The following is a 22,999-nucleotide window of genomic DNA, read 5'->3' on the forward strand; positions in this document are numbered from 1 at the left end:
AAAAGAAATGGAGAAAAGATAAAAAAATTGTGTGCAAAATATAGTATATATATTATACTAAAAAGAGTATCCTGTGTTTTGATTGGTCGTGTAGCCTTGCCCACGGATCACGCCTCGTAACTGTCCGATTCGCTTAGATCAAACGGCTGCGGCTGCCCTATCTTTTATCCCCCTCTCTCCTTATCCCTTCGCACCCACGCCTAGCGATTGAAGCCGCCACAAGTCACCGCCGCTGGCCTGGAGGCCTCATGCCGTCACCGCTCGCCCCTTTCTCTGTAGGTCACCCACACACCTGGGACCCGGGGCCGTTTCCTCCTCACCACCAGGCTGGAGCCCGAGGAGGTGACCCTGAGGAGCGCGCAGCCGCCGGAGCCATGGGTAGATCCAGTCGGGAGCGTCGGCAACCATCCCTCCTTCCGGCGGCGATGAAGAATTGAAGAGGCTTGAGGAGAATGGGCGCATGGGCCGTGCGCGTCTCCCGCGCTGGAGCCACCGGTCCTCGTCATCTGCTAGGATCCACGAGGAATCGATCCATATGTAAGCTAGCTTCCACCATAATCCATCCAGCAGGCTGTTTGCTTGTTTGTTTACTAGTGGAAAGACATGATGCGAGGCCGGCGTCGTGGGAACATGCCCGCTGCTAATTGATTCTCCTGCTAATAATAGTAGTATGTGTTCTTGGCCGTGGTGGAGATGTACATACCTGAATACTCGTCATATATCCGTACATACTTGAATACTGTCAAACTGGCACATATACTTATATACATACCAGAGTACCTGTGCATTTTTTTTAATTCAGCTAAACAGGTCTACAGATTCTCAATCTTGGCAAAGGCTTGCTTTGCTCCTTTGCCACTCGGCAAACTCTGACCCGTTAGATTGGGTAGTAGAGATCGTGAAGAGCAACACGAACATCTACTTTACTGACAGGGAATGTAGGTGTAATACGTACATAGTGGTTTTCATGGTAAAGGTTCTAGTAGATGTATGGTCATTTTAGTGTAGTATATCCCAATAATCACTATGAAAATACAGCAGAAGCTCGAGTGTTCGTTTCCACTTTAATTATTGTATTTCTCATATCTCAATCTCATCTGCGAGTTTGATATAATCAAATGGGTGATAGCATCACCTTGTACTATGTACCCATCCTGGTTACTGTTTTTATTTAGGTAAATGTAAGATACCATCATCTTTTACCAAGTATTCATCCTGGTTACGTTATGTGCAAAATAGGTTCTACACTTAATTACAAATTTGTTGAATATGTGGTTTTGCCGCGTGCTTATAGCCTGTACCTTTTGGTTGTACATCTATTTCTGTCTCAAGTTATTTATCTCTTACAGAATGTTTGTGGGGAGCTCGGTTAGTGTCGATGCCTCAAGGGTTTATACATATCAATTCCATGTTGCTTAAAGCCACTGTAACCGTGGCTACTGGTTTTCAGGTATATGTTTATGGAGTCATAACGTGCTTGTTGACAACTCGTATCGAATGTTTATATTATTTATAACGTTTTCATGGAATGTCTACTGTTAAAAAACATCTTGCGGGTACTTTAGTTAGGTACTAGAAAGCACATACACACGCACATGCCCAGCACAACCACAAGCATGAAAACAAGGCAAATTTTGGTGTTGTAATTTATGGATACCTCTTGGTTACTTTGTTTCAAAATAAATAATTAAATTTTGGCTGGCATTTTCACCAATGTAGCCCCCAAAAAAATCATCTTTGATGGATTGAATACGACAAAAGTTCTATGTAGTTCGATTGGTAATTGTTCGTTCGTCGTCATATAATTCAACATTTTTCTCTCGGGCTATCTATGTGATAGGTCTATGTTATCAACTCTTTATTAGTAAAAATAGTACCTATTTTGCCATATCCATGGTCAATTCCTATATTTTTTCCTTGAAAAAAATCCTACATATTCCATAGACCATGTTGCATTTTAGAATTTTGTTCAATGTTCGGCCCCCCTTGTGTATAATACCTTGCTCCGCCGTTGCGCCTAACACATGCGTACAGTTGTGGGCATCCCTTTATTAGTCCCACCTGCAGTCTGAATGTGTATCCCTAAGAAAGTGAATGGTCATGATAACCTTCCTGAAGTATGACTCTGTGTATCCATTGAAGTAATGTTCATGCAAATCCTATAATTATTGTTGTTAAATAATAATGTTCATCATAATATAGGTTGCATCCAAAGTAGTTTTAAAGACTTTAACATATCCAAACCAGCGAAATGTTGCATATGCTACTATTCAGAGTATTCATCTAGAAACTAAGGTTGGTGATATTTAGGTAGGTGCCAAATTTGCACTTGTGTGCATAGATGAACCTATTCTGGATAATGAGGAGTTGGTAAGGTAAGTTTCTGATTGCAAGAGAATTGGTGATGCTTTTGCTTCAGGATACTTAATTGTCCAACCTCCAGCTTTTGTAAGTCGGAGTCTTTTCTTCCATATTCCACAATTATATTTGTGAGCATTTAATCACATAACTGTAAGGTCCATTTTCCTTTTACAGATTCAAAAGAAGCATAATGGAGTTGCAGCTGAACCGTTCTTCGGTTGGATGAAGAAGCAAATGTAATTAGAATACTTTACTTAGCAATAATTGTAGTTTGCATTGATGGATTGAAAAATGTAACACCATTCAGAAGATCTTTTTCTTTGGTCGAATTGATGCAAATGCTATGGTGTAATATTCTTCATAGATGAGTTCTCTATAGTAAAATATATATGAATGATATGATGTCTAGCCAATAACATTGGTATGTATTTATTGTAATGCATATGTATCCTACACTCTTGTAGATTCATCATAAATACCTTGATATTTTCAATTTGTGTATGTGTTGTGCTTCAATTTCTCTATCATTTTAATGATGCCAAGCATCATAATAAAGTAATTAACTATTTGAGTAGCCACAATGATTTTATTAAATAAATGTATATTCCATAAAATGGTATCTACTTCTGTGGTTAATAATTTTAAAAATACATTAATTATGTTGCCATTCTAATATAGTAGTGTTACTGATGGTGTTACTATAGTTACAAAATGTGTTACCAGTGTTGTCTTATGATATTTGTATATTATGTCACAAGTTGTGTTACTATAATTACAAAAACATGTTACCACAATGTTCTATGTTTACAAAAATATGTTACTATGGGTGTTACTATGGTTACAAAAATGTGTTACCAACGCGTTTGGTAACACAAAATATGCATGTTACTATAACTAATTGTAACACAATTTTTGATATATGGTAACAATTACTATATGTGATAGTGGACACCACTTAGTAACACGTTCTAATGGAACACATTTGAAAACATGTTACTATGTAGCCTAGTAACACTATTTTGGGCCTATAGTAACACAACACTGTGTTACCAAAGCTCTGTCATGTTGTAGCTCTTCTAACGGACCGGCCGATGTAAAACCTTGTCCAAGTTTATCCATGTCATCCAAGTCCTCAATAGATTCATACATATCGTTCTCGCTGGTCCGATATTTTACAAGACGTTTTTGTAGCCACTCGGAACTAGAATCCATTGAAACATATCAAACCTTGGAGCCGATTGCATTCAGTCGGCTTTAAAGACACGGGCACAAAACCATTCTTGGTCGCACTGAGAAAATCAAACTCTGATAAGTCACATCTCGTCAGGCAAGTAGCATTGGGATGTTGCCAATCCACCAATGCATCGGCCAAAGCAACATAGGCCGGGTTATCCGCATGAATAATTTTCGCTTCATCATCAACCCACTGAATCAAAAACTGGTGCATAGTGGATGGCACGCACTGGTTTGCATGAACCCAATCACGACCTAGTATGACGTTGTAGTTACCTTGTACCTCAGCGACAAAGAATGCGGTAGCCAAAGTTTTGCTTCCGACTGTAAGTTCCACATACATTACACCTTTGGCTTCAGTTTTCTCTTTGCCTTCAAATCCATTGAGCACCATATTCGTCTTCATCAGCTCTTCATCGGGCAAACCCAATTTTTTGAAGACCGAATAGGGCATAAGATTTACGACAGCACCACCATCAACAAGCATTCGACTGAGTGGCGATCCATTGATATGACCTCTGAGATACAACGGTTTCAAATGTGTTACTGGTTCTTTTGGTTTCTCGAATATTGCGTTTTTAGGGCCAAAATCCAGCTGAGCCACTTCCCCTTCCTCATCTACAGCACGAAACTCAGCATGTAAGTAATATACCATATTGATATCCATACCTTCATGAACCGGTGTAGACTCATAGTCCAACATATCAGCCTCTTCTTCAAGTGGATCGACCGATTCTGAAATCTGGTCGAGTGAAGGAGAAGTAAGAAGTGTTGCAGACGATGTAATAGCTGTCGCATCGTCCTCCTTGGGTAGTGTAGGCACTTCTATGATAGATGTAGAAGCTGATGTATCTTCACTACTAGGGAAAAGCCTATACACAGAATCTTACCAGCAGCGCTCCCTAAAATACCATGCTACTGCAGCAGCGCGTGTTAGAGAAACGCGCTGCTGACAGGAAAATAGCAGTAGCACGTCCATCCGCGAACCGCGTTGCTGCTATAATTGCCATGACCTCGCCCCCCCGCTAGTTATAGCAGTAGCACGCTTTATTGAACAGCGCTACTGCTATAGAAGTTAGCAGCAGCGCACTTATGGGAAAACCGCTATTGCTAAGATCAGCCCACAAGTTTAGTCCCACCTCGCTCTGTGAACAGGGTGTTTACCACCTTAAATATGTTATTTCTGAAACTACCACAACCAGTTGGTCTTCACTGAACTCTATGTGTAAAATTTATGGCCGCAATATGAGTCCTCTCCGGTTCCTACCGGATAGGACTCATATTGACAATTCAGATTGTACACAAAAAGATCATTGATGGTCAATGTATTTTTGCATTGACACGTATTTTTTGTATAGTTACACTTAGCAGTAGTGGTTTATGTGCAACGCGCTACTGCTATTCTGATTATCTGTAGCGCGTTTCGGCAAACGCGCTACAACTATCCATACCTTATCCCCACGCACACGACCGGCGCCCTCACTCACACTGTCACTCTCGCCCCCCGTGCCGATAACCATCGTCATGCGTCGCCGCCGCCGCTGCCTTCGTCCGTCCGCCGCCGAGGTACTCCCCTCCTTCCGTCCCTCCTCCCTCCGCCTGCGGCCGCCCCTCCCTCCTCCGCCGCCGCCCTCCTCCCTCCGCGTGCGGCCGCCCTCTCCCTCCTCCACCGGCAGCCCTCCTCCCACCGCCCTCGACCTCGCCGCCCCTAGCTACCTCTCCGTCGCCCCACCCCCTGCCACTAGTTAGTACTAGATTTATTAGTTGTAGATGTTAATTTAGGGTTCATATCTAGTACTAGATGTTAATTTAGTTAGTACTAGATTTTTAGTAGTAGTAGATGTTAATTTAGGGTTCATAACTAGTTTAGTAAGTAAATTAATAAACTAGTTGAAGTAGTTGAATTAATAGAACTAATGTATTTTTAGTAAGATAATTAATATAACTAGTTGTACTACTTTATTTTTAGAAAGAACTAGTTTTTTTCTATTTATAGTAAGTTTATATTTAGTAAGAACTAGTTGAATTAATAAAACTAGTTGAACATGTCATATTTGTTGTTATTTTTTAGTTTAAGCAATTATTCGGGATGTATTAGTGATAACTTATATGGTTTCAGGTGACCACCGTCGTCCCCGTCACCGACCCCCTCCGACATCCCCGCCGTCGTCCCTATCACCGACCCCCTCCGACATCCCTGTCGTCGTCCCATTCACCGACCCCCTCCGACATCGAGGTGAGACCAGCCAAATATCCTTGTATATCTTGTGTTGTTGCTCAAATAGGATATGTGGTTGCCCAAGTGGCCCTTCATGTTCAGTTTACATCTCTGAGTGGCCTATGTTTTGCCGGAGTGTTGATTAATTTCCGTTCCGGTAAATTTCAGGCGCTCGATATGTCCTTTTTTAGCAAAGGTCATGCCGGATTTTTTCGTGAATTCTGGCATGACTTGTGCTAGAATATGTACAAGTTTAATCTTTGAATTATGAACGTAGGAAATGTCGTACTCGGACGACGACAGTCTCCTGGGGGAGTGTAGCTGGTGCCACGACGATCGAGGTATGTGCGACAGGTTCGTTCGGCTGGACGAAGATCGGCGCTTCAGCATTAAGTTCGAGGAGACCTTCGATTGTGAAACGGTACGCAACAACGACAAGTGTTTTTTTTCATAATTAAGCATGACTTCAACTATTTCAACGTCTAATTTTCATATTTTACAATTCAACTAGCTTATCTCATGCCATGCAAGACGCTATGTCTTGGAGAGGATGGGTTTTGAAGACCATGAAAATTTCGAAACAAAGAAAATACACCTAAGGACCCATCATGATATGGATTTTGAAGTAAATCTGTGCAATGCTCAGAGCATAACCCATTTTGGTTGCCAAAATTGGGAAGCACTTTGCAAAATGTATGGTTTTTATGAGGGTATGATTGTCACCATGGATCTTGGTGATCCTGACATCGAGCAAGACAATATGGACATTTGGGTCCTTGTTGATACGCTTCCGATTGTACCGCTATGTGAGTTTCTCAAACATAGTTATTAACTAATTTATAGTGTTTATTTCAAAATAGTTGATAGCTTATTTCCATTGACTGTGCGGAAGATGGTAGATAAAACCCACTACACCGATGGCACCGAGTTAACGTATAAGGAGAAAAATCATCTGATCGCATTTTGTACTCTTCTTGAGAATTACAATAACTATTATCGAACTCCTCCAAATTATGGTGAATACGTGACACTAGTGCATGTGTTGAACCATGGTAACTTCTCTGGAGATACCCTGGTAAGATTTTTTACTATTACGACATCCGTGCATCTTTTGCATACTTATAAAACTAGTACATCATTGCTAACTACGAAGTTATTATTATGTTTTTCAACAGAAACTCCCGATGAATTGTGTGCCTCATCTGATGTCTCTGCATGGTCGCCTCTCAGTTCTAAACATACTGCCAGGTAAATCTACGGAGCTCACCTGTGCATATCGGATTTCTAAAACCCGTGAACACATGTTCATCAAAGAATGGAAGAAATGTATGGACATTCGCAAGGAGGTTCTTGGAAGTAACATTCAGCGAAAGGCAAGAATTGGAGATAGGCTAATCTCCATTCTCCATAATGGATAGTCAGGGGCTATCTTGTTTTTTGCTATTTTACCTTAGAAAATGTAGTAGGTCTTAATCGAATGTAATAGGTCCTATGAGGTACAATATGTTTATTATATGGTAATGTGTTAGAGTTGATAATGATGATCTTGAGGAGGTGTTATGTGATGTCAATGATGAAAACGATGATCTTGAGGAGGTGTTATATGACAATGATGTATTATGATGATAAGTTGTTAATGATATGATGATGATGATGATGATATTATTATATCATTGGGTGAAAGAACCGCGGATTAGTTTCAAGTGGATGGACATCCACTTGAAACTAATCCGCGGTTCTTTCCGCCCGTGATGTAATAACTCATTATGATGAGTTAAACAATCTCTAAATTCCTGTTGTATGAAAACTTGTGTAAAGGTGTATGAATACAACATGAAATAAAAAAGAAACAAAATACTAAATAATAGTAGTAGCGCGGGAAAGGAGAAATGCTACTACTAATTACCAGCAGCGCGGTTTTGAAGAAGCGCTACTACTAAGTCAATTTATCAGTAGCGTGGGTCCAGGCGCGCTGTTGCTAAGCATTAGCTGTAGCACCTTATCAGTAGCGCTCCTGCCCGCGCTACTGATAGGCCTAAAACCCGCGCTGCTGCTAGGCTTTTCCCTAGTAGTGCTTATATTTGTTTAGGCCTCCACACTTGTTTTGCTGGAACCATGGGTCGAGTGTCATTGAACAACTTATCCCTTTGCTTCTCGGCCTCCTACTCTGCCATCTCTTGACTCCTTAACCTCTGTAGTTTCCTCTTTTGTGTCTTTGTTAGCCCTGGAGGACACCACTTTGGTCGAGTGTATTTAGCATATCTCACCTTTACTTGTCTGGTGCTTGCTTCATGGTCATTAACCGAGTGCTTTGGCGCGATAGGAAGTATCGGCTCAGTCGAGTGGTTATGCACAGTCGGCTGCTGTATGGGGAATGTTTCGGTGCCCAAGATAAGTGAGTCGACATCCATTTTCTCCTTGCCTTTTCCCGACTCAACTGCTGCAACACTTGGTGACTTAACACGCCAGTCTTTTCGACTTTCCAGATCCACGAAATTTCCACTCGGGCGCACGTTTTTACTCGGATGGAATCCACTCGGATGGACGTCACTCTGATGGAGTCCACTCGGATGGAACTCAGTCGGATGGAATCTACTTGGCCACATTTTTTCATTTGGATATCTTCCACCTGGGTGCATTCTTACACTAGGATATTTTCCACTTGGTCGCATATTTTGACCAGCCGACTGATAGTCACCGATGTTCAGTCGGCCATTATATGAGTAATCAAGTCGATTCCACACAGATTGCCTCTGCTCTTCTGAAAACCGCGCCCTTGGTCCACTCGGTTTCACATACTGACTGAATATATCATCTGATGGTGACCTTGGTCGTTTCAAGTATGATGGCCGGTTAGAGCTGGAACCAGCTGTCACATCCCTAGTTCTGGTATGCTCAAGGCTAGCTAGTCATTTGTGCATCATGTTTAAATTCCATTTAATTTTGAAATGGGGATTTGTGAAACCCTCAGAATCATTTTTGGAAATGACCCAAATAAAAATTGCTCCAAAGAGGTCCAAGAAAATGCTCATGTTGCTCTCTGAAAATATTGGACAGAGATAAAAATCAAACCAATATTTTTAAGAGCCCATAAGTATTTATTTTGGGCATTTGGAATTAGTGCATAAATATTTGTGTTGGATATATATTTGTTATATATATAATATATGTCCGAAAATTATGCTATTTGTTGAGGAGCTCTAGAATAATACCACTAGTTCCTACAAAAACTGGCATAAGTAAATAAAATGATTTAGTATTTTTATTAAATCAAAACAAATGTCAGAAAATAGAAAAAGAAATGGAAAAACCTACCTGTGCTTACCTGTGCACACACCTGGTGGCCCAAGTGGCCAGCCCAGCAGCAGCCCAGCCCGCCTCCTCCTCTGTCGTCTTCCTCCCCCTCGCCCAAAGCAGCTGCGTGGCCGGCATGCCGCAGCCGCGCCACGGCCTCCTGCCTGCATATCCTCCCCTCCGTCGCCCTGGATGCCCCGCACGTCGCCACACGCCCCCCGGACCCTCTCACTCTTCCCCACTTCTCTCCCCTCCTCTCCCTCGCTCTCTCTCTCATGGCCGAGCGCCACCGCCGCCACCGGCCACTGTTGTCGCGCCCTCGACCACTGCCGCGCCTTCCCGACGCGCTCGACAGCTCCGCCGCGACCCCTTCTCCCTCCTCACCGAGCCAAGCAACCCGGGCGAGCTCCGCTTCGTCCTCGGCACCGTCGTCTTCATCTCCGGTCGCCGGAGATCGTCTTCGCTGCCCCGCCGACTGCAGCCTTCTCCGAGCTCTCAGACGACGCCCGCCGGCCCGCTGTGAGCCCCGCTGTCGTCCCCCCTCCTCTCCTGCCTCCCCGTGCGCCGTAGCCGCGTGCCCGCTCGAAGCCGTGCTCTGGCCGCCGCCCCGAGCTCCACTCTGGCGAGCTCCGGCCACCCCTCCTCCTCCTTCTGCCCCACCATATGCGCGAGAGCCCGGGCTACGCCCCGGTACCCTTAGCAGCCGCCCCCGTTGCCTGTAACACGGACACCGCCTTGTCCCGTGGTCGCCGGCGACGACCTCGTCGGTCTGACCGTGGGACCCCGCCGTCAGGTGATTAGCTTAAGCTAATCACCAACTAACCTAACCCCTGACGCTGTCATGTGGGCCCGAGTGCTCCCTAATCTTTAATTAAGCTAAACTAACCCCCTGTTTAACCAGTGTCACTGACGTGTGGCCCCTACATGTCAGGTTTGACCAGTCAGCGCTATTGACTTGCTGACGCAATCATGACGCAGTGCTAACGCAATTATTTATTTTCTGGATTTAATTTTAATCAGGAAAGTCCAGGAATTGTTATAAACTTCAAAAAATCATAGAAATTCAACCGTAGCTCAGATTGAAATAATTTATATATGCAAAATTATCAGAAAAATGCAATCTGTCCATATGTACTAGTTTCATGCATGACAACCAACTTATACCTACTGTATAAGTGAAACACTAAAATGGCATATATAAGAGCTTACTTTGGAGATGCATTTGAATCTTTGGTTCAAATGGACTCCATCCGGATAATAGCTAGTTGCATTAGCTTAATCAGCATCACATCTACATACCATGTTCATGCATCATATTGTTGCATCTGCTTGTGTTTTAATTGTCGACACCGTTCCTTCTCGATAGGTCCTGCTCCGGAGAGTGGTCGAGAGTACCTGGCTGTGAAGCAATGCCTCCCCTGTTGTTATACCAGGCAAGCAAACCCCCTTGTTCATTTCGATACAATCCTACTCTCTCGCTCCTGCTCTCAATTATTGCATTAGGACAACAACGATTCAACTGCTACTTTGTGCTGCGGTAGTTGAACCCATTCCTCTGCATGACCTGTCATTGCCACAGTAAAGAGTTGAAACCCACTAGCATGTGTAGGAGTTGATTGAAGCCATGTTGTGTTCCTACCATGCCATGCCTGCTATTGCTTAGAGTTGTGTTACGTCTGATTCATTTTGAATGAATTGGAGTGTTATGATATGATCTGGTGCTGAGAGTTAAGTGTGTGAACACGATTTGGTAAAGGTAGCGGTGAGAGGCCATGTAGGAGTACATGGTGGGTTGTCTCACTCGAACCGTCCTTAAGCACTGAGTTCTGTTTATGTCGTCCAAAGACTCGATACTACCACACATTGGGTTCCGATAACTCGACCCCTCTCGGCTTATTAACCAACTTGATCTCTGTCCAGGAGTTGCAACTAGTTTCTGGTGTTTGTAGGTAGTGTTAGTAGTCTACCAAGTGGCACCCGGCCAGGTGGGCTTGGGAAAGACTAGGCACAAGTGGCACGGTGTACCAAGCGTAGATCCATCCGGCGAGGTGGGCTTGGGAACCCTGCACACATTGTTTGGGGCCGTGAGTGAAACCCCGGCCAGATCTCCTTGCGGATGGAACCCGAATAGGCGATGAACCTGGACTAGAGTCTTGTGTGATTAGTCAGGTCGTGGCCAACACCCTCGCCAGGCTTCCGCTTGAAGGTTGCCGAGATACATGACATGTACATGGAGGTAAGTGGCGAGAGCGTGTGTGAAGAAGTACACCCCTGCAGGGTTAACATGATCTATTCGAATAGCCGGGTCCGCGGTTATGCACTTCTTGGATGCTTACATGGTACATAGACAACTTGAAGGGGATACTCTAAAATGCTCAAGACAAGTGTGAGTGCTATGGATGGCCTTCTCGTAAGGAGACGGGGATGAATCCATAGTAGTGTATTGTGTGGTGATTAGTGGACTCTTGTTGCTTGTTTGCTCTGAATGTTGGGTCATGTGACCCCTTCTTGTAATAATGCTATGATGGCTCTTTGAGCCTTATCTATATGAGTTGTTGAGTTATGTTGTGATGCCATGTCGTACAACACATACTTGCATGTTACGCGTACGTGTAATGTGTATTGCTATGTGTGGGATCTGACTATCTAGTTGTTTATCCTTAGTAGCCTCTCTTACCGGGAAATGTCTCCTAGTGCTTCCACTGAGCCCTCGTAGCTTGCTACTGCTCCGGAACACTTAGGCTGGCCGGCATGTGTCCTTCTTCAATCTTGTGTCTGTCCCTTCGGGGAAATGTCACGCGGTGTCTACCGGAGTCCTGTTAGCCTGCTACATCCCGGTTTACCGGAGTCCTGCTAGCCCAGTTGCTACAGCCCGTATTCACTCGCTGATGACCGACACGTCGATGCTGGGTCATGTATGCCTGTCCCTGTAAGTTAGTGCCACTTTGGGTTCACGACTAGCCATGTCAGCCCAGGTTCCTTGTCATATGGATGCTAGCGACACTATCATATACGTGTGCCAAAAGACGCAAACGGTCCCGGGCATGGTAAGGCGACACCCGTGGGAATACCGTGCGTGAGGCCGCAAAGTGATATGAGGTGTTACATGCTAGATCGGTGTGGCATAGAATCGGGGTCCTGGCACCAGCCGACTGATTAGCATATTTGGACAGCAACATATCAAAAGTTGGCTTGATCCACTTGCGTTGCACTTTAGCTTCATTCCTCTTCCATTTGCCAACTCGAGTGTCCTGCTGCACCTGTGTTTGCCCCCCGAGCGTAGGATTCTTGATGGTGATCTTGATCACTTCCCTGCCATCGGGTTGCTTATCAAGCACAACATGTCTCCCCAAAACCTTGTCGCCCTCCTTGTCTTTCCTGGGCTCACCAACAATGACATTAGCTTTATTAGCAGATTCGGCTACCTCCGACCGAATGAGCAGCTTCTTCCCTTGTAAATCCATGGTGTTCATTGGAAAGGGCTGTTTATCAACTTGCATCTCAGAAAAGTTCAATCGTCCGTCATTAATGGCTGATTGTATCTGTCGTCGAAAAACATTGCAATCGTTAGTAGCATGAGAAAAAGAATTATGATACTTGCAATAAGCATGCCGTTTCAGCTCTTCAAACGGCGGTAAAGTATGAGATATTCTAATAATCTTAGCATGCAGCAAAGCATCAAATATTCTATCACACTTAGCAATGTTAAAAGTAAACTTCATATCTTCATCACGATTCTTATGAATCGTTTTCAGATCATTGCACGTAAAGGGTTTGGCCTTAGATGGCCAAACAAATTCAGTAGCAAAAACATCACCCTCATCGTCCGAGTGATCACTATCATATTCCACCATATTCATCTTTGGACGATAGGCTTTGTACCTATGCACTTCTTTGAGATCTTTGCTTTGGCTTTCCTGAGCCAAAGCCCTTTGTAAGACTTGGTTAATATTTAAGAACTCATAGCCTTCTAGCTTTTCTCTAATGGGAGTTCTCAAACCACTCGGCACTAGGTCTGCCAAGTCTCTCTCAGTTATGACCAAACTAAAACATCGGTTTTTCGTTTCTCTGAATCTCTTGACGTAATCGGAGACCGATTCATCATGCTTCTGTTTAACCAATGTTAGATGTGACAACTTGAGTTCATTGTCGCCGCTGCAAAAGTGATCATGAAATTTCTGCTCTAGCTGCGACCAAACTCGAATGGAACCATGTGGTAAAGAAGAAAACCATGAAAATGCGGTACCAGTTAATGATAAAGGAAATAAACGCACTTTCAACTCATTTAGTGAGCCTGCCTCACCTAATTGTGCTAAGTATTGACTAACATGCTCCCATGTGGTTTTTGTGCACCCTCCATTGAACTTAAGAAAATCTGGAATTTTATATCCTGGAGGGCACTGGATGGCATCAAAGTACTCGGGGTACGTCTTTTGGTAAATCTGATTCCGAGGTAACTCAATCCCAAAATTCTCTCGAAGCATCTTAGCCATCTCCTCTCTAAGATTATCTAGACCATCATCCATAGTGGACGATGAAACTTGTGGCAGTGGCATAGGAGGAGTAGGACTACTAGTTGTAGGTAGGAACTGTGGCATGTATGCCGACCCATAATTTGCTAGTGGTCGAGTGGTTGTAGCTGTAGGTAAGGTTGGGTTCGGTGTTGCCACCGAACCTGGCATGCTCATAATAGGATTAATGGGTGCAGCCACAATCTGATTTGTTTGGGTAGGATAATAAGCCATCGGCACGGGAGGCGCCGATGCAATAGGTAAAGCCAGATTAGGGTTTTGCTACACCATCATTACCACTAGTCGATTGAGATGTATTCTTCTGAGCATTAGTATTTTCTATGAAAGTTTGATAGACTAGATTGTTACCATCAGCAATACGACTTTCAATCTCAGCCCACTGCTCAGGAGAAAAGGCAATACTTACAGAGGGTTTAGCCTGCTCGGCTTGAAGAGGAGGGAACTTGATTTCTTCAATCGGAGTGATGTTGCCTTGGCAATCCTTCTTGAACTTGCAAGGAACTCCTGCAAATCCTTCTCTTTGTGCGCCTTCTTGTACTCCTCATAGACTTGGCGATGATCAACCGATATCTCATCAAGACAGGGCTTAATGATGTTACCGGCGTCTACCTCGGATGGCTTGGGAAGATAGGACATGGTGGATGATGATGATTGATCTTCGTTCCCCAGCGGAGTCGCCAAAAAAGTGTTGACACACGAACACGTCACGTGTACCCTCGACGTAGGGGGTGATGCAACGCAGCTCACGTCGAAGGAGACCCGACCGGCAGCACGATACGCAAGACAGTCGACGGGCGCTTTTGCAGACCCGAAAACTCCACACCCCCGGGAGGGACCCTGTCTGGGAGTGCGGCTATGGGCTGCCCTAGGTCGATTTGCTCGCCCCCTCGAGATTCACAACTCTTGAACATGAAGAACAACGAAGAACGAGAGAGGAAAACGGTGGAGGGATAAAACGTAGATGAAAAAAGTAGTATATTCATTTGTTCGATTGTGTGTTGTTTAATCGGCCGTCACCCCCAACATATATAAGAGGCGGCTGGACATCCCGTACAAGTAAAGGATTCATCTAGGCTTTCCTTACAAGAAAAATTACATCAATTTGCGTCCTAGAGTCCTAGTTCTATTCCAACTCAGATTCAGTCTGAATCTGGCCCAAACTTTGTCTTTCTTCTTGCACGGGCCGCCGAGGTTGCATATGATCTCCGACCAAGACGGCCCAAATATCAAACTTGTGCGCCTCGATGATACGAACAACTCTCATGTTGATTACTTTTTCAAATAAGGCCATCTTGAATACTCCTTGAGGTCATCTTTACCTTCCTGTCGGACTCGGTCTTGCAGTAGACTGGATTATCTGAGTCTCGTAGTGAACTTGTAGGCCATAGACTATCTGTCACATCCCTAGTTCTGGCCTGACCTATGCTTGCTTCCATGTGTGCATCATGTTTAAATTCAGATGAAATTTGAATTGAGGAATTTTCAAAAAAGCCTCAGGAAACCTTTAAAAAATAACCAACATTTAAATCTTCTCAAATGAGTCCAAGAAAATGTTCCTGTTATTCCATAGAAATATTGGTAAGAGGTAAAATTCAAACCAATATTTTTGGAGTCACAGAGATAATTATTTTGGCCATTTGAATTAATCCAATAACTATTTGCTTTGGATTATATTTAATATATATTAAATATGACTCCAATAATTCTGGAAGTTTGTGAGTGGCTTTGTATATATTTTAGCAAGCCACATAAAAACCTACAGAATTTATAAAAAAAATGATTTAGTGTCTAAAACTAAATCAAAACAAACTGCAGAAAATAGAAAAGAGAGAAAGAGAGAGCAGAAGGACTACCTGGCGCTCACCTCTCAGCCCACCTGGCCCGGCACTGTGGCTGAGGCCTGGCCCAGCCCACCACCGCCGCTTCTCCCCCTGTCGTCTTCCTCCCCCTCGCCCCGAAGCTGCTCGGTGGCGCGCGCAGGCCATGCGCCCCGGCCACCTCCTCCCTCCCGGTGACGCCACGCGCCTCCCCGACCTCCTCTCACTTCTCCCTCGCTCTCTAGACCTCCCTCCCCCTCGCTCCTCTGCTTGCCCCCCCCCATGACCGAGAGCCGCCGCCGACGTCGCTCGCAACCACCGTGGCCACCGGCCACCCCTCGCCTTGTCGATAAGCCCAGAAGAACCGCCATCGTCTCCTGCATCGTCTACGCCAGCCCGTTCGACTGCGGGAGCCCTGCATCGCCGCCCACGCCGTCTCCCTCATCCCCGGTGCCCGGAGATCGCCGCCGTAAATTCGCCGTCGTAGAAGCTTCCCCGAGCTCGCCGACCCCTCCGTTCGATCCACTGTGAGCCCCTCTTCCTCTTCCCCCTTCTCTCAAGCTCGCGCTCATCCCCTAGCTTCTGTCTCCACCGCGGCCGAGAGCTTCTCGCCGCCAGCCATGGCGTGGCCGTGGCCACAGCCACCGCAGCTCGCTCCCGAGCCCACCATCGTGCTCAGCACGATCGCATGAACCCGTAGACACCCACAACGCCTCCTGCCGTGCTCCCTAACACCGACCCCGAGCTCGCCCGAGCTCCGGCCGCCGCCGAGGTCGACGCCGTGCTCAACTCCGGCCACCTCGCAGCCTCCCGCCCGTTCCTTTGGATGCGGAGGAGCAAGAGCTTCTCCCTAGTGCCCTCAGCGCGCCAAACCACCGCTCGTAGCACCAAACCCGCCACCACCCGAACTCCGGCCGCCGCTCACGAGCTCGCCGTCGTCGGTACCGGCCATCACCGGCACGGCCACCACCACCGTTCGATGCGCACGAGTCCCAGCTCGCCGTAGAACCCAACCGCACCCTAAACTGTGCCCTGTAGCGCGAACCCGATGTGTTTCCGCCGCTCCGTTGGTCGCCGCCGGTGATACTCCGGCGACTGCCGACGTGGCACGCTTAATTAGTGTTAATGATCCAACTAATTAACCCCTAGAGCCACTGACAGTGGGACCCACATAATTAGGTTACCGGCTAACCAAAATAGTTAGATTAATTAATAAAATGTGTGGACCCACGCGTCAGCATTGACCCGCTGACGTGGCCGTTGACCTGGTCCCACCCGTCAGCCACACAAACCAACACTGTGTCACTGAGCAGTGGACCCCCTGGTCAGGTTTGACCCGGACCAGCCCCTGTTGACCTGCTGACGTCATGATGATGTCACGCTGACGCAGTAATGTTTTCTGGATTTATTTTTATTCAGAAAATTCCAGAAAATTGTATAAACTTCAATAAATCATAGAAATTCAACCGTAACTCCAAATGAAATAAATTATATATGAAAAACTATCAGAAAAATTCAAGGAATCCATCTGTACTATTTTCATGCATGTTAGAACAACTTATAGCTGCTGTTTAGCACAAATCAATTAAATGGCATTTGAATTTCACATATGGAGTTTGGATTTGAACTTAGGGTTCAAACCAACTTCATTTAACTTTGTTGCTAGCTGCATTAGCTCAAACCACAGCATATTGCCATGTCACACTCATGCATCATATTGTTGCATTGCATTGATTGTGTTCTTTCTTTATTGCCGGTGTTTGTCCCCTCTCGATAGACGTGGTTCGACGATGTGATCGATGACACCGATGAAGAGCTATATTATCTTCAGAAGTGCCAGGCAAGCAAAACCCCCCTTGTTCATTCCGATAAAATCCCACTCTCTCGCTCCTGCTCTCTTTTACTGCATTAGGACAACAACGACATATTTGTTACTTGCTGCGGTAGCTGAACCCCTTTATCCTTTGCATGACCTGTCATTGCCACAATAAATAGATGAAACCCACTAGCATGAGTAGGAGTTGTTTGAGCCCTGATGTGCCTACTCATTCATGCTTGTTGTCATGCCTGCTACTGCTTAGAGTTGAGTCAGGTCTGATTCATCAGGGATGAATCAGAGGCGTGTGAACATGTCCTGCTGTGTGTGAGCTAAGTGTGTGAACACGATTTGGTAAAGGTAGCGGTGAGAGGCCATGTAGGAGTACATGGTGGGTTGTCTCATTGCAGCCGTCCTCAGGAACTGAGTTCTGTGTTTGTGATCCATGAACAGTTACTACCACACATTGGGTTCCGGTAACACGACCCCTCTCGACTTATTAATCAACATGATCTCTGTCCAGGAGTTGCAACTAGTTTCTGGTGTTTGTAGGTAGTGTTAGTAGTCTACCAAGTGGCACCCGGTACAGATGGGCTTGGGACAGACTAGGCACAGTGGCATGGTGTACCAAGCGTACATCCACCTGTCGAGGTGGGCTTGGGAACCCTGCACACATCATTTGGGGCCGTGAGCGACACCCCGGCCGGATCTCCTTGCGGATGGAACCCGAATAGGCGATAAACCTGGACTAGAGACTTGTTCGGTTAGTCAGGTCGTGGCCGACTCCCTCGCCCGGTTTCCGCTTGAAGGTTGCCGAGGTACATGACGTGTACAGGGCGGTAAGTGGCGAGAGCGTGTGTGAAGAAGTACACCCCTGCAGGGTTAACATCATCTATTCGAATAGCCGGATTCCTCGGATATGGAAACTTGGACCCCTTGTACAGTTCATAGACAAGTGAAAGTGGATACTCTAAAATACGCAAGATAAGCGTGAGTGCTATGGATGGCGTTCTCGTAGGGAGACGGGAGCGGGTCCATAGTGGTGTATTGATATGGTGAATATGTGGACTCGTGTGCGCCACCTCAAAAGAGTTACTTGCAGTCGTAGTTCAGGATAGCCACCGAGTTAAAGCTGGCTTGCTGCAGTTAAACTCCACCACCCCTTTGTTGATAATGATGCATATGTAGATAGATCTGATGTAAGTCTTGCTGGGTACATTTGTACTCACGTTTGCCTATTTTATGTTTTTGCAGAGAGACTTCAGTCTCACTAGTAGTTCCGCGTGGACTTCGACGTTTAGCTTGTTACCTCAGCTACGATCTTGTGCCCTCAATAGGATCTGGTAGATAGTCAGGCTTCTCAGCCTTTTTCATTTATAGATGTCTGTACTCAGACATCATAGCTTCCGCAAGTGCTTTGACTTGTATGCTCTGAGTGTTGGGTCATGAGACCCATGTTTGTAACATCTCGCTCCTCGGAGCCTAATGAATAAATACTTGAGTCGTAGAGTCATGTTGTGATGCCATGTTGTGTTTGCACATATCGAGCATATTGTGTGTATGTTATTGAAATTCTTGGTATGTGTGGGATCTGACTATCTAGTTGTTTATCCTTAGTAGCCTCTCTTACCGGGAAATGTCTCCTAGTGTTTCCACGGAGCCAGGGTAGCTTGCTACTGCTCCGGAACACTTAGGCTGGCCGGCATGTGTCCTTCTTCGTTCCTGTGTCTGTCCCTTCGGGGAAATGTCACGCGATGGATACCGGAGTCCTGCTAGCCCGCTACAGCCCGGTTCACCGGAGTCCTGCTAGCCCAGTGCTACAGCCTGGATTCACTCGCTGATGACCGACACGCTCGATGCTGGGTCATGGATGCCTGTCCCAGTAAGTCTGTGACACTTTGGGTTTACGACTAGCCATGTCAGCCCGGGCTCCTTATCATATGGATGCTAGCAACACTATCATATACGTGTGCCAAAAGGCGCAAACGGTCCCATGCAAAGGTAAGGCGACACCCGCGGGAATACCGTGCGTGAGGCCGCAAAGTGATATGAGGTGTTACATGCTAGATCGATGTGGCATTGAGTCGGGGTCCTGACAGCGTTTGGTATCAGAGCTTGACTGCCTGTAGGATTACCAAGCCAAACTGGTCGAAGTTGAGTCTAGAAATTCTTTAGTTATACAAGGGAATTGATTGTGGGATGGAACGTAAGGCTCTTTTTACTCCTTATACTTTATGCCCTTCTGATCTAAGTCATCTTATCTTTCCTACGGGGTTAAGGAACTAGGCTTTTTCCTCTTTCTATCAGGATCACGTGTTACTAATCCGTAGACTTATAAGACTGTTGGATTTAAGCCTCTGTTCAGTTCCTACTAATTCTGTATGTTAACTGATGATCTTGAACCCTTGATATTGTGCTTCTGAGTGGTTATGCCACCATTTTTGTGAATGTCTCAAATCTTTTTGAGCATTTACAGCCGTTATGCTGTCCGAGTCATCCCAGGTCTCCAAAGAGTCTGATGCATTTGCAAAATCCTTTCCCGCTGGTTTCGATGTTCCTTCATGCCAGCTCAATCACACTAATCGGTGAGTTGAGGTACTCTGTTGCCTTGACATATATGTTGGAGATATTATTATGACCCTAGGTGTCTTAGGGGATCATCTAGTAATCTAGCCATGATTGTGTCCCAGTGTGATGATTCTGGCCGTCATTTTTGAAAGCATCCCGTGATGTTATTAGTTAGTAGGCATTCTATTTCTGGGTTTTGAACCCGAGATTCACTCTACTTACTTCATGTTGATAGTGTTTGCTAGTTCCTTTAGGATATTAGTAACTTTGCGACAGTCCTCGAGGTCCGTGGTATTTCCTTCTTCCAAATACTATGAACCGCTTATGGCAGATGTTTATTGGATCAATAGATCACAATTAGAGTACTCTTGAGGAGTTCTCCATTCATAATTGTGACCCTGCCAATTCAACCTTTCTGCATGGGTTATCCAGAAGAAATATGTTGAAATCATTCGACATGCTAATCCATGCCTCCACAACTCGAAAAGTTATATGTTCCCTTGAGTTGCTCTCTTTAGTCGTATCCCGACCATCCTCTATCAGTTGATACCCAAGAGTATATGTGCATTTGTGTTCATCGATGCCTTATTACTCTTGTGGTCTGTCAAGCCATTCTATTCCGGAATGACTAGGAGAAACAAACTCTAGTGCCTTGTCCATTTCCAGGATTGGGTCAAAGTAGTTGTATTCCGCAGATCAAAATGCCAATCCAGCTTTTGTTCTGTTCTACCTTGAAGTGCTACCCTCTTTATGTCAGGATTGTCATGAGAATTGCACCACCTCTTATGAATTCTTGACGCAGTAATACTTCTTGCCATCGTTGTTCATTCCTCGGTTTCCGTGTTATTGTAAGCGGAATGCCGACAAGTGAATCGTGGTGTGTGAAATCAATACTCCCAGCAACCTCGTTGCTTGGTAGTTAAAGGATAATAATTTCATTCTTAGCGTGTTGGTTTTGAATCATCCTTCTAAGACTGATCGTGCTACCTAGTCCTTATTTCCCGGTGCACTCTTCGATTGATGAGTTAGGATTTTGTTAAGTCCTTGCTCATTTGATCATATCGTCTTGCCCTGAAAAGCAAGGTTGTTCTTGAGCTTAGTAACATATCGGTGGTTCGTGATTTTCCGAATATCTTCTCGGAAGTATCACCAGGTCGTCACCTGACTGTTATGTTGAGCTCGTGATCAAGTTGGTTTCTTGTAAACCACCCCTTCTCCAAGAATTCATGTTGGATACCCCTGAGCTAGTTGGTTAAGCTAAATGACAACTTGGAGAGTTGGAAGATAAAAGCTTACCTAACTTAGTTCATTTCAAAGGGATATCCTGGTATTGGTGTGTTTTCAAGAAAGATGATATCTTCATTGGTTGGTCCCTGTGATCAGTTGCTGGACCTATTGTCTTATCAATCCTTTGATTTGAGTGTGGGCTATCGTCAAATCAAGTCAGAACCAACGATGCTCGTAATGTTGTCCTACTCGTGGTTTTCCTCGAGCATACACCATTATATTCTTTGGTCTGACCAATGCTATCACCGTGTTCACTTAACTATGGAAATGCTCTTATAAGGAAACCTGGATGAATTGTTGTTGAGTCCATTGACAACATCCTTATCTCCTCCATGATTTTGTTGAACATTGAGCTAGTGTTGGGAACTTGTATAAGCATTTTCTTCATGCCCCGTTCATGAAGTATATGTTGGATGAAAGAAGTGACTTCCTTTGATTCACGTGCATTTGATGTAAGTTGCCGCCGTGAATTCGAGAAAGTTTGTTTTTGCTTCTCTGGAATCATCCCAAGTTGGTCATGCATATGTGCGAAGTATTCTATGGTTTGGTAGGTTGGCCGCCTCCATTCTATATGTGTTCTTAGCACACCAAGCCACTGATTGACTTGTTCTAGGTAAAGAAGTCTAATTTAAGTGCACAAGACTTCGATATCCTCGATGATGGTTCCCCCCTGAACTCGGTAGTGTTTTATTATAAGACTACCATGTGGTCATGCTTGTCTGGGACAACATGTTCACATGTGTGTAGCAGAACCAGCTCATGTTTTGGAGCTTGCTATCATAGTTCATTTCCGAGAATCTCGCAACGTCATCTCGTCGAATTGTGTTGCAAACTTTCATTTTCCTCCTAGACTCGATGAGTCTGGAATATCCTGACACCAACCAGATCTGAATCTCAGGCAGATATGATGGTTGGAACATTTCCCAAGAACTATAATATTGGTCCCTCGATAACCGGTAAAGTGGATGTCGTGGCCAACACACCTAGCCGGAAGACCTATTATTGTAGTATCTTGTTTGAGGAAGTTGGCCACCTTCCCATAAGGATTTCGTAGGGTTTTACTCCAATAAGTTACTCCTTATGGATTCTTGAGCTTCCGAAGTCCGACCTTTTACTTGATGTTCTAGTTATCAAACCATATCTATGAATGGGATACACTAGCACATCAAGGAGAACATTAGAAGCAGAGTGCTAAATGTCTCTCGGTCGATCATCCAGATTTTGCTTCCTTGGCCTCGCTAAGGTGAAATCTGAGAAAGTGTTATCTTCCTTTGCATCTGCATCATCCATCATTAGCCATCATGGTAGTATGTTGTGTTGTCAGCACCCTTGACACGGATGTTGATAAAACCTTGATGATTGTGGAAATGCTCAAGTTCTTGAGAGCACGCATAAGCGCTAGGTGTTATCATCAGCACTAACTGGGTTTGCTCTCAGTTTCCTCGGCAATGCTATGACCTTTTCAAAACAGTGAATTCACTCTCTGTTGTTGGGTTCTTCCCTAATTACCAGAATCATTCCCAGCATTTGCATTTTGTTCCCAGCTTTCACCGCCAATGTGCCATTCTACCATGGGTCCCTTCCATTTCCGGTGGTAAGAAAATACATCCATTATGTTGTCTTCAACAAGGTAATCCACATCATCCAAGTTCGGGTATGCCATTCTACCGAACCCCTCTAAATGATCGATTAGGATCTGCCTTAAGCTGGAATAAAGAGTTTCAATGATCTTGAATCAAAGGTAATTCTTTTTGCCACTTAAGGGGATATATCTACGAGTCACCATCCCTAAGGTGCCTTGTTGTGGTATCATGACAACTCAACTCCTCGCTACGTTAACAATCGTTTACCACCTTCTTAAGTGTGAAATTGT

General features: G+C 44.9%; 1 long non-coding RNA gene across 2 annotated transcripts; it reads left to right on the plus strand.

Annotated features, from left to right (window-relative positions):
* The first annotated feature begins 262 nt into the window (after positions 1 to 262).
* On the plus strand, positions 263 to 2,877 carry LOC123162514 (uncharacterized). Of its 2 annotated transcripts, XR_006481327.1 has the most exons (3): positions 263 to 537; positions 1,350 to 1,450; positions 2,311 to 2,877. It is a non-coding gene; the product is annotated as an uncharacterized lncRNA (long non-coding RNA). The 2 variants fall into 2 exon arrangements; XR_006481326.1 differs by having other exon boundaries at positions 1,350 to 2,877.
* Positions 2,878 to 22,999: the final 20,122 nt, after the last annotated feature.

The sequence above is a fragment of the Triticum aestivum genome, chromosome 7B (genome assembly GCF_018294505.1).
Source record: "Triticum aestivum cultivar Chinese Spring chromosome 7B, IWGSC CS RefSeq v2.1, whole genome shotgun sequence".
Classification (NCBI taxonomy): domain Eukaryota; kingdom Viridiplantae; phylum Streptophyta; class Magnoliopsida; order Poales; family Poaceae; genus Triticum; species Triticum aestivum.